The sequence below is a fragment of the Bubalus bubalis genome, chromosome X (assembly GCF_019923935.1).
Source record: "Bubalus bubalis isolate 160015118507 breed Murrah chromosome X, NDDB_SH_1, whole genome shotgun sequence".
NCBI lineage: Eukaryota > Metazoa > Chordata > Mammalia > Artiodactyla > Bovidae > Bubalus > Bubalus bubalis.
In genome coordinates, this window is record NC_059181.1 from 121201172 (window position 1) to 121211579 (window position 10408).

The 10408-nt window shown below is 41.4% G+C and overlaps 1 long non-coding RNA gene across 2 annotated transcripts; it reads left to right on the forward strand.

Annotated features, from left to right (window-relative positions):
• The first annotated feature begins 5025 nt into the window (after positions 1–5025).
• Positions 5026–7386, forward strand: LOC123331719. Of its 2 annotated transcripts, none has more exons than XR_006548450.1 (2): positions 5026–5419; positions 6254–7386. It is a non-coding gene; the product is annotated as an uncharacterized LOC123331719 (long non-coding RNA). The 2 variants fall into 2 exon arrangements; XR_006548451.1 differs by lacking the exon at positions 5026–5419 and adding an exon at positions 5454–5696.
• Positions 7387–10408: the final 3022 nt, after the last annotated feature.

A 10408-nucleotide genomic window follows, 5' to 3' on the forward strand; every position in this document is an offset into this window, starting at 1 on the left:
CACAGCAAGTAACTGGCAGAACTGGAAGGAGATCCATGACTCTCTGCCTCTATGTGCTCCTGTATTTAAAAGATGACACTAAGTCACAAACTGTGCATCACGATACTGGATGCTTGGGGCTGGTGCACTGGGACGACCCAGAGGGATGGTATGGGGAGGGAGGAGGGAGGAGGGTTCAGGATGGGGAACACATGTATACCTGTGGTGGATTCATTTCGATATTTGGCAAAACTAATACAATATTGTAAAGTTTTAAAATAAAATAAAATTAAAAAAAAGATAATCACTTGATATTCCAATGTAAAAATACATGAATAAAACTATTAAAAGAATTAAAAAAAAAACAACTGTGCATCAAAAACCAAAAGGCCACCACTGAAAGCTACAACACCACCATTATTTTTCCCACGATAATGTTCATCTTCCATAAGGAACGACCACATAAAGCAAAAGCAAAACTAACATATTCCTGTAGGAAAGCCACAAACATGTGAGATGCAAAATGTAACTTTTCTGCCTAGTAGATGGATCATCATTTTGGAGAATCAAATTCCATCATCACTATAAAATATCTCTACATTTTTTCCATGTTTACAAAAAATGGTACTCAAAATATTATTTTCCCCTATTTGTATTATGTGGCATTCTTCAGATTTTTTTTTCTTAACTATCTCTAAAAGGACCTCTATCAAAATTAATATCTGGGATGACATTTGCTTTCAAGATGTGAATAACATAGTACAGTCATGGGTCCTTCAGGTCAATCTATCAAGTATAAAGCTCAGCATCTTCTACTGTAAAAATGTGCTCAGCATATCCTTTCATATTAATGGGGAAAATCAGAATGTGGCTACATGAACCAATATGTAATTTTATCTTTTTCACTGTTTTTTGTTACAATGATTAATTTCTTATTGGCTAAAGTAACTCAGGTCATTGCTTATGGATATAGTTTTCTCAAACAAAATATTTTTATTAATATAGTACCCAGTTAAAAAGTTTTTTTCTGACTAGAATTAAGAATTTTCTTAAAGGGAACACATGTATACCTGTGGCGGATTCATTTTGATATTTGGCAAAACTAATACAGTTATGTAAAGTTTAAAAATAAAATAAAATTTAAAAAAAAAGAAAAAAAAGAATTTTCTTTGAAAGAATAAATAGTAAAGGATCAACAGCATTCATGAGAAAACTCCATTCAATGGTTTGGCAATGGATAGTTTGATAAAGTCCTCTCCATGAAACAGAATGAAGTGAAAAAACAGACCTGGGTATATATGAAAATATTAACACGTAACTAAAGCAGTACTTAAAATCAGTGGGTAGAAGTGGGCTTTTCAGGAAAGGGTAGAAGGACAATTGACTATTCATTTCAGAAAATAAAATAGCTAGATCCCTGTTTCATACCATATGCAAAAATAAATTCCAGATGTTTTAAAGAACTAAATATAAATATTAAAAATATAAATATTACATGAAGATATAGGAGGATGTCTTTATATTGTTGAGGTGGATAAGGCAAAGTAAGACAAAAATACCTGTCATAAAACACAAAATAAGCAAAGCTGATTACATAAAATGTTAAAAGTTTTATACATAAAAGATAGTAAGCAAAGTTAAAAAGTGACAGACCATCAAAAATAATTGCAACATAACACATAATTGATATGTGGAGTATATAGAGTTCCAGTAAGGAATGATAACAAAAAAATAAGCAACCAGAGCCGTTTTTTTTTTTTTTTTTTTGCCACAGTGCACAGCATGTGGGATCCTAGCTCCCCAACAGGGATCAAACCTGTGCCCCCTGCAGTGGAAGCTCAGAGTCTTCACCACTGGACCACCAGAGAAGTCCCCAGAACACATTTGAATAGAATGAGAAACTAATTTTTATATCTAATTTATCATCAAATTGGGAACAATTAAAAAATTATACTATCCATTGGACAAGGATATAGGAAAAGGGCATGCATACACTATTGGTGATAATATAAATTGATTCAGCCACTTTGGAGGCAAATATGACAATATTTTAGGCACACATATCCCATGACCCAATAATTCTACTTCCACAGAGTTACCCTAAGGAAATACTGATACACATGTGCAGAAGACACATTGCCCAGGGCATTCGCTGTGACACTGTTAATAAGAGCAAAGAAATTGGAAACAATCTAAATAAATACCCATCAGTATGCTGCCACTAAGTCACTTCAGTCATGTCTGACTCTGTGAGACCCCATAGACAGCAGCCCACCAGGCTCCCCCGTCCCTGGGATTCTCCAGGCAAGAACACTGGAGTGGGTTGCCATTTCCTTCTCCAATGCATGAAAGTGAAAAGTAAAAGTGAAGTCGCTCAGTCGTGTCCAACCCTCAGCGACCCCATGGACTGCAGCCTTCCAGGCTCCTCCGTCCATGGGACTCTCCAGGCAAGAGTGCTAGAGTGGGGTGCCATTGCCTTCTCTGACTCATCAGTATAGAAATGGTTAAATAAACTGTGGTACATCCATCCACACAATAGAATACTATACAGCAGTTTAAATGGAACAAGTTCATTTTTTTTAAGGAAGAAGAATGCAGATCTATACGTAGGAATATGGAAAGATAGCAAAGATATACTGTTAAATCAAAAGTTATTACTTAAGAATATATAGAAAACAGTTGCTTTTATAGTAAAAAGATAATCACTATGCGTGTATGTATGTACATATGATTGTGAAATGCAGAGAAAAATGTTTGGATAGAGACAGAAGAAAACTTAATTGTGATTACTTCTGGAGAATGGGTTTGAGGTAAAGTCTGAAGGTAGCATTGGTATTATCAGATACTTTTTATGGTGAGAATATTTTTATTTAGTGGTTATACAATTGTTTAATGATAAAAGCACTCACTGAAAATGATGCTACAACCCTCTAAGGAGGTATGTCTCCACTTCTTTCTCCAGTTGAGAAGAATTGAAGTAAAAGGAAAAGGAAGGGGAAGCCCCTGTGGACACTTCAAACCTAGAATCTTCTTCATAATGAATTACAATGGCAAGAATCCCTACCCCTGCCCTAGAATACCTTTTTCTACCCTACTCTTTTAGATTAGAATATTGATTCAAGTAGACCCTAGTGTAAGATGAAAATACATCACCTACTAGAGAGTAAGCCCCAAGAGGGCAGAGACCATGTCTGTCTTAGTTATCTTGGTATCTCCAAGTTAGCACAGACCTTGATACCTAGATGTGTTTGCTAGAAAAGAGCTCTAACCTAACTATGTCTGTGGGCTTCCCTGATGGCTCAGAGGTAAAGAATCCGGCTGCCAATGCAGGAGACTTGGGTTCGATCCCTGGGATGGGAAGACCCCCTGGAGAAGGAAATGGCAACTCACTTCAGTATTCTTGCTGGAAAATCCCATGGACAGAGGAGCCTGGAGGGCTACAGTCCATGGGGTCGCAAAGAGTCAGACACAACTTAGTAGCTAAACAACAACAATAACTATGTCTGTGTCCCCTTCATTTATTGCCACAAACAGTCTGTTTTATCTCTAGCACATTTATTCAATGGCTATTTATAAGGACCTCCTATGTGACTGGCACTATGCATTGAATTTTCTTATGAAAATATTGAATGAATGAATTTTTAGATATCTTACTAGTATCCATTAACAGAATAGCATTAGAGTGTATTCATTTATAAACTTATCTAGATGACTGATGGGAAAGGAACAGAGAACTGGGGATAGAGCACAGGACACAGGGATTGAGGGCAAGAACACCTGAGTGACGCACCAGGGAGGCCACAAGAGGAGGTTCACCAGCCTGGAGCCAGGCCCTTTTTCTAGCATTATTGCTACCATGAGCCAAGTTACACATACTCCTTCATGTCCATATTCATTCGACAACTCACTGAACACTTACTCTGGCTGGAAGCCTTAGTCTCTGCCCTCAAAGACAGCATATGGCTGGAGAGTAGAATGGAAGGAATGTGGGCTTTGAGTCAGGTTAAAAGTACTGCTGGCAGACCCCAGACCAGTTGCCTGACCTCACTGAGCCGCAGTGATATGGGATAACAATGCCTCTGATAAGAGAGTTATTTTGAAGTTTTAAAATACTCTCTTGTAAAATGCCTGGTACTTAGTGAGTGCTAAATAACCAATAATTATAATTATTATGGACCTAACAGCCTAAAAATCTGACATCCTAGTGGGTTGGAGGTAGGAAAGGGAGAAAGATACTGAGATGATTACCTCTAATGAAAAGCAGAGTGAAATATAACCTACCATTGAGAAGAGGGTCACAAGGGTTGCAGGCTAGAGGAAAATATAATAATTTCCAAGTCACTGTGGGGATTGGGGAAGGGTTCCCAGAGAACATGGCATTTCAAATTGGGCCTGAGAAGATGAGGGGAATTTCCACAGGTAGGAAGGGCAAGATATGTGCCTGGCACTATCTTACCCTATAAACACAAAGGTATTCCTCTACCAGACACAGAATAGAATTGGTAAGGTGATAAAGAAAAGGAGAGAGACACAGCTAAGGTATGTCTCTGTAACAGCAAACATACATTTTGGCAGTGAATAAATGGATCATCATGAATCACTTGCTTTATCCAGACTCAGGAGAATAAAATAAAAAAAGAATTGGAGCTGAGTATCAGGATAAAATCATTTTACTAGAAAGATGGTTTTGATTGTGAGACAATCTCCAAAGGAAAAGAAAAGAATCCTTTGCTCGTGCATTCCATTAACTAGAAAATAGCTTGGATACGTTTGAATCTTTTGATTGCCCGATTGAATGAAAAGTCTTAAAACAGGGATGGAGAACATTCCTTTGGAAATTGTGTTCTGGCAGTCTAGACAGTAGCCCTGCCTATACACATTTCAGCATTCTATACAACAAACATGATCTAAATCTTATGGCACAATTGGGCTTGGTACTATGTAATAGGGCTTCCCAGGTGGTGCTAGTGGTAAAGAATCCGCCTGCCACTGCAGGAGACATAAGAGAAGCGGGTTTGATTCCTGGGTCGGGAAGATCCCTAGAGGAGGGCGTGGCAACCCACTCCAGTATTCTTGCCTGGAAAATTCCACGGACAGAGGAGCCCAGTGGGCTACAGTCCATGGGGTCATACAGAGTGAGAAACGACTGAAGCGACTTAGCATGCACTATATAATGGGTCGTACCCTAACTGTTCCATCAATGTGCGTTGCCTGACTGGATTTCAGACTCTGAGGTCAGGAGCACTGTCATCTGTCCTCGGAATCCAGCACCATCATAGGCACAGGGCCTCCCTTGCTTGAGTTTCTCCACTCAGTCATCAGGGTCTATCTAAATCTTCATTATTAGGTGATAAAGTTGAGTGAAAGCAGGACCTATATTAGCTCATTTGTAACTGTTTTCTGGTTTGCTGGTTTGGGCCCCTAAGTTTATAACTGTCAGGTGAGTAGAAAATGGCATTAACTTTTGGCTCCTCCACAATATGCCCAATATGCCGAGGAGTAAAAATGTGAGGTTTGAAGATTCCTAGGAGTGCAGTGTCCTAAAGTCACATACTGTGGCCCAACTCAAGGAGCGAGCGGGGTTGCTTTATATGTTTAGCACTGGGTATTGCAAAAGGCCTTCCTGCAGCCCTCCGTCAATCAGTTCTGCCTTGTTACTAACCTGTGAGCCCTGGAGAGGAAACCAGCTCCCCTTCTGCCTGAAACAGTGGACTATGGTGTGTCCTGCAGTGGTTCCTGGGAGGGCCTAGTAGAACCCCTGAACATTCCAGGAGGGGAACTGATTGAGGAATCAATGGGTATGGCTTGGAAGAGGGGGCACAGTGTGACTTGTCAGTTGGGACAGACCATCTTTTAGCCTCCTCCCCTTCTTTTCCAGAAAGTTGACTACACCTTTAATTAACTGTGGAAACTTGTCACTTGGGAGCTTGTTAAAAATGCAGAATCACAGGTTCCCCCTTTAACAAGATCCCCAGGTGATTCATATGCACAGTAAAGTTTGAGAATCTCTGCATTAAATCCTCTAAGCCTGTTTCCTTTTCTGTTAAACGGGGTTGAGGACACCAACCTATCCGTGAGATCATGTGGATCATGTGGATAGCAAGTGAGATAACCCGGAGCAACAGTGTGCTGGAGCCATTTGTTACATTTCCAGCAGTTTGGGGAACCAGTTGCTAAGCTGTTGGTAGTTTGAAATCCGGCTATGGTGGGAGCATCTGCAGACCCTACAAATCTGCAAGACCCCACACATAAGGGATTGTCATTTGTTTTTCAGAAATCTGAGTTACCTGCACTCCTCTATGGGCTTTAAACAGGTGAAAGCCAAAACCTGCGGCTGCAAGTCTGCCATGTCCAGCACACGATTTGCAGGTCCCAGTGGATTTTCAGAGGCAGAGGCACCAGCTGGAGTTTGGCCCTATTTCTGGATCCCCAAAGTGGGAAGATAAGGGCACCAAAAGACAGGCTTCCCAGAATCAACCAGAGCCTCTCTGTTTGGGCTCCCCTCCAATTCCTTGGAGCCTGCACTCCACAGCTGGAGCTCATTACCGTATCCCTCACCAGTTAGCAGCTCAAAAGCCTTGTTCTGTCACACTGCAGAGGGTCTGCATTTTGGCAGCGAAAGAAGCCAGGCCAAGCACAGTGCCACTGGGCCCTGTCGGAGGAACCTTTGAAAACAATTTTTCAAATCATTAAGGAAATGAACATGAAAAACAAACTGCGAGAGAGGAGCAAATCCGCCTGCTAGCCAGGTTACTTAACACGCACGGTGCTTAAATGGGACATTTAGATCACACCAGAAAGGAGCCCTTTAGGCACGCAGCTCTCCCGTTCACCCAGGGCAAAGATGAACTATGAGACTGTGGAAGATTCACACACTTCAACATCTTTGTGAGACGACGATGTGTCTCTCAGAGGTACCATAAGCATTTTGTGATGATGAGGTTGCTATGGTGGCTGCTTTTGTGTTGAATAACAAACTACTATATAAACTTGGGGAAATCTGCATAAATTATGTCTGGCCTATGGATCTCTGGCTCTCTAACTCAACACACCCTAGTCCATAATTGAAGAAAGATGCTTGGACACAGAGAGATGGGGTATGGACACATGTTCTGCCAGTAAAGAGGCTTCTCAGGTAGTTTCATCAAGAAGGCTATTTATTTCCCTCTGGGTAACCAGCTGTTGATTGCCAGCGCACCTTTTCTGGAAAAATTTTGTAAGCCTTTTAGGACAAATGCTATGATGAGGAGCACTTAGTATTTTTCAGATAATACAAAGCACAGCTTAGTAAGCATGTTTCCATTTCGATGCACAGAAATATAATACTCCTCTTTTACTCACATTCAGTCTATATCTGTGACAAAATGATGTTTTAATATAAAATAAAACCCCTGAAACTTACCACTATATTGTTTCTCTGTCTTTTATCTCTTGCCTCTCTGAGCCACAACATTCCATGGAATCCAGAATTATATTATCACAACCCAACTTCCTTTTGTTCAAGCAGAACACATTGCAGTTCTCTGGAAATAATGCAATAGTGTCAGTTCCAAGCACCTCCCCGTTTCTAACCCCCACGGTTTTTGGTGCTGTTCCTTTTCATGAAGGAGCTGCAGTAGAATGGAATGCATGTATTCGTAGCGAGTTTTCAGCCTATGCAACACGGGTTTGCAGAGTGCCTCAGACATATTTCCTACACCCCTGACTCGTCACTTTATCCATGGAGGACCAAGATATGACATTTTCCCAGAAGCAAGATAACTACACTCCAGTTTTCACAGAGCAATGTCATGTTACTTTGTCTTTTTTTTGTCCTGATGTCCAAGATAACACCTAAGCCATGAACCTTTTACTCCTTTCTGGAAATGCAGCCAACCAACAATCCACATAAAGGCAACCTCCAGCTGGGAAAGCCACTCTCCTCTCAGAGGTGAGGGGTGTACAGCGATGAGTCATGAGAGCTTACAAATGGCAAAACCAGGTGTCTGGGTTTCCAAATGATATTAAAGGATCTCCCTAACATCACTAGGACTTGAGTAGGATTGAACTCCAGCTCAGTACCAACAGCAACAGGAAAAAGTGTGCAGGCGTTTCTGATTTTCCTGTTGCATTCTTTCAGACAGCCAAATTTTACAGAGGGTAGCCACATGATTGGAGCCTGGGATTTCACTTGGCCCCAAGCCATCAGCACTAACACATGTCTAAGGACTCACAGCTGCCTCACTAGTAGGCTCCACTGCAGATGTGGGCTTTTCAGGGTATGTGATATCTGCTTGTCAAGCTTCCGTGAGAGAGAGGGCTAGGAAAAGAAAGGAGTGGATGTCAGCTCCAACAAGTGCCCACTCACAAGTGGAAAGACATCCAGGAACCAAGCCAGGCTAAGCCCCAGACTGCTAGACATTAGACAGGTTTTCTGGAGTAGCAGCCACTGACTGACCACTGTTGGTCCCACTTGCACCCCTCCAAAAGCCAGCTCAGCCTCCAAGTTGTGGGCTGAAGCAAGTTGACCCTGGAACTAATCACTGCCCACCTCCCTCAAAGCTTAGGAAAGTTCCTGAGCCTGAGACTAATATAATCAATTGGAAGTTTCTAATAATAATAATGAATGGAGCTTGTTGCTTATCTGAAATGTCATGGTAGCATCTGCAAGCTGGACGATAAGTACACTTTCCAGTACACAGGACAAGTTCAATCTACTGTCTATCCTTTGGCAGGTCATTTTTGCTCTCTGTGACTCAGTGTTCCGGTTGATACAAGAAGGAAGTAGGATTAGATGACCTCCAAGGCCGCTTCCAGTTCTGATATTGAGTGAGTCTGTGTTGCACACACTGGCTTTACAGCTAGGCTGCCCTAGATGGTTATCAGAAGGTTCTCTCCCTTTCTGCCACGTGCCCACTTTAGACCAACTTGCTACAAGAAAAGACTCAACAATAGGTTGGTGGCAGCAAGAAGCAACAAGCTCAGCCCACACAGCAAGAACATTCGCCACCGCATGGTATTTTCTCAGCTAAACAGCTTCCAGACACATCTGCACAGCACCTAAGACACAAATCAATAAGGAAACATATGAATTTCATGGGTGGTCTTCTTAAGATGCTCAAAGACGTCTAGAATATAAACTCACCAGGTCTATCCCTACTCCCACCCCTTGAAAGACACAGGATCCCTTTAACACCAGGCCCTGCCTTAATTGCCACAATCCATCAGCCCAGAGTCTTTAGTCACCTCATACCCTAAAATCAGCTCATCTCTACCCCCTAGGTCCTAGATTATCCTTGGCCACAGGCCTGAGTAGGAATTTTCTCCTAGCCATACCTGCCTCTAAAACAACAGCTGGGTGTAGAGCCTGCCTATAAGGAGCAAAGATCTGAGATTTAATTTGAGCTATATCACTAACACGACGGCTAACCTTTGGTGGGGTTACTTTTGCTGTGATTCAGTTTTCCCATCTCTGCAAGGAGAGAGTTGGATTAGATGACCTCCAAAACCACTTCCATTTCTGGTATTAAGTGATTCTGCAGGACATGCCTCACGCATGAAGGAAGAACATATCAACCCAGGCCTAGAAGTCAGGAGGCCCACATTCTAGTTCTAACTTCACCACTTACTAGCTGTGGGTGTCCAACTTGTCAAGATGGCAAAAGAGTCGGAAGTCATGGGGACCTCTGAGGTGCACCATAAAATAGTGATAACCACTTTGCCAGCAAAAACTTTCAGCTTTATTATATGTGTACATCTTTGTATCAAAATATTAATAACAGTAATATCAGTACCTGAAACATTTTAAGAAATATTAATATATTATTTGTTTTCTACTTATTTGCTAGTTCCTTGCTCATTTTTTCATCTATAAAAAATCATCTCTACAAGGTCTTACCTTCTCCTTTCTCTATTCCCACCTTCCCTCCCACCCCATCCACAAATCTCTCTCATTCTGCCAGCTGCTCTGGCTTTTTGGCTTCCTAGAACATTGCTCCCTCCTCAGAGCCTCTGGTCTTACTGTTTTCTCTGCCTAGAATTATCCTCCCTTTTACTTACTTCAGGTCAAAGGTCACCTTCTCAGAGCTTTCCTTGGCTTCCCCACCAAATATTCCAACCCCATCTACACTTTCTATGCCCTTTGCCCACTTGCCCAGCTTTTTTCTCATTAGTTCTCATCACTATTATACCATTTATTTTTTCATCTCTCCCCACCCCACCCTCCACTAAAATATAACCTCCATGAGGGTAGGGATCTTTGTCTGCCTTCTTGTTTCACTGCTGTTTCCCTAGTGCCAAGAATAGTACCAAGTATATGAAGGCACTCAGAAACTATGTTTTGGATGAAGGAATAAAGAGTAGCAGGAACCAAGTGTTGAATAAATATTTATGGGAGAAAAAATTATAACTGAGAAAATATATCAACAATTTGCCACATGGGAAATGCTTT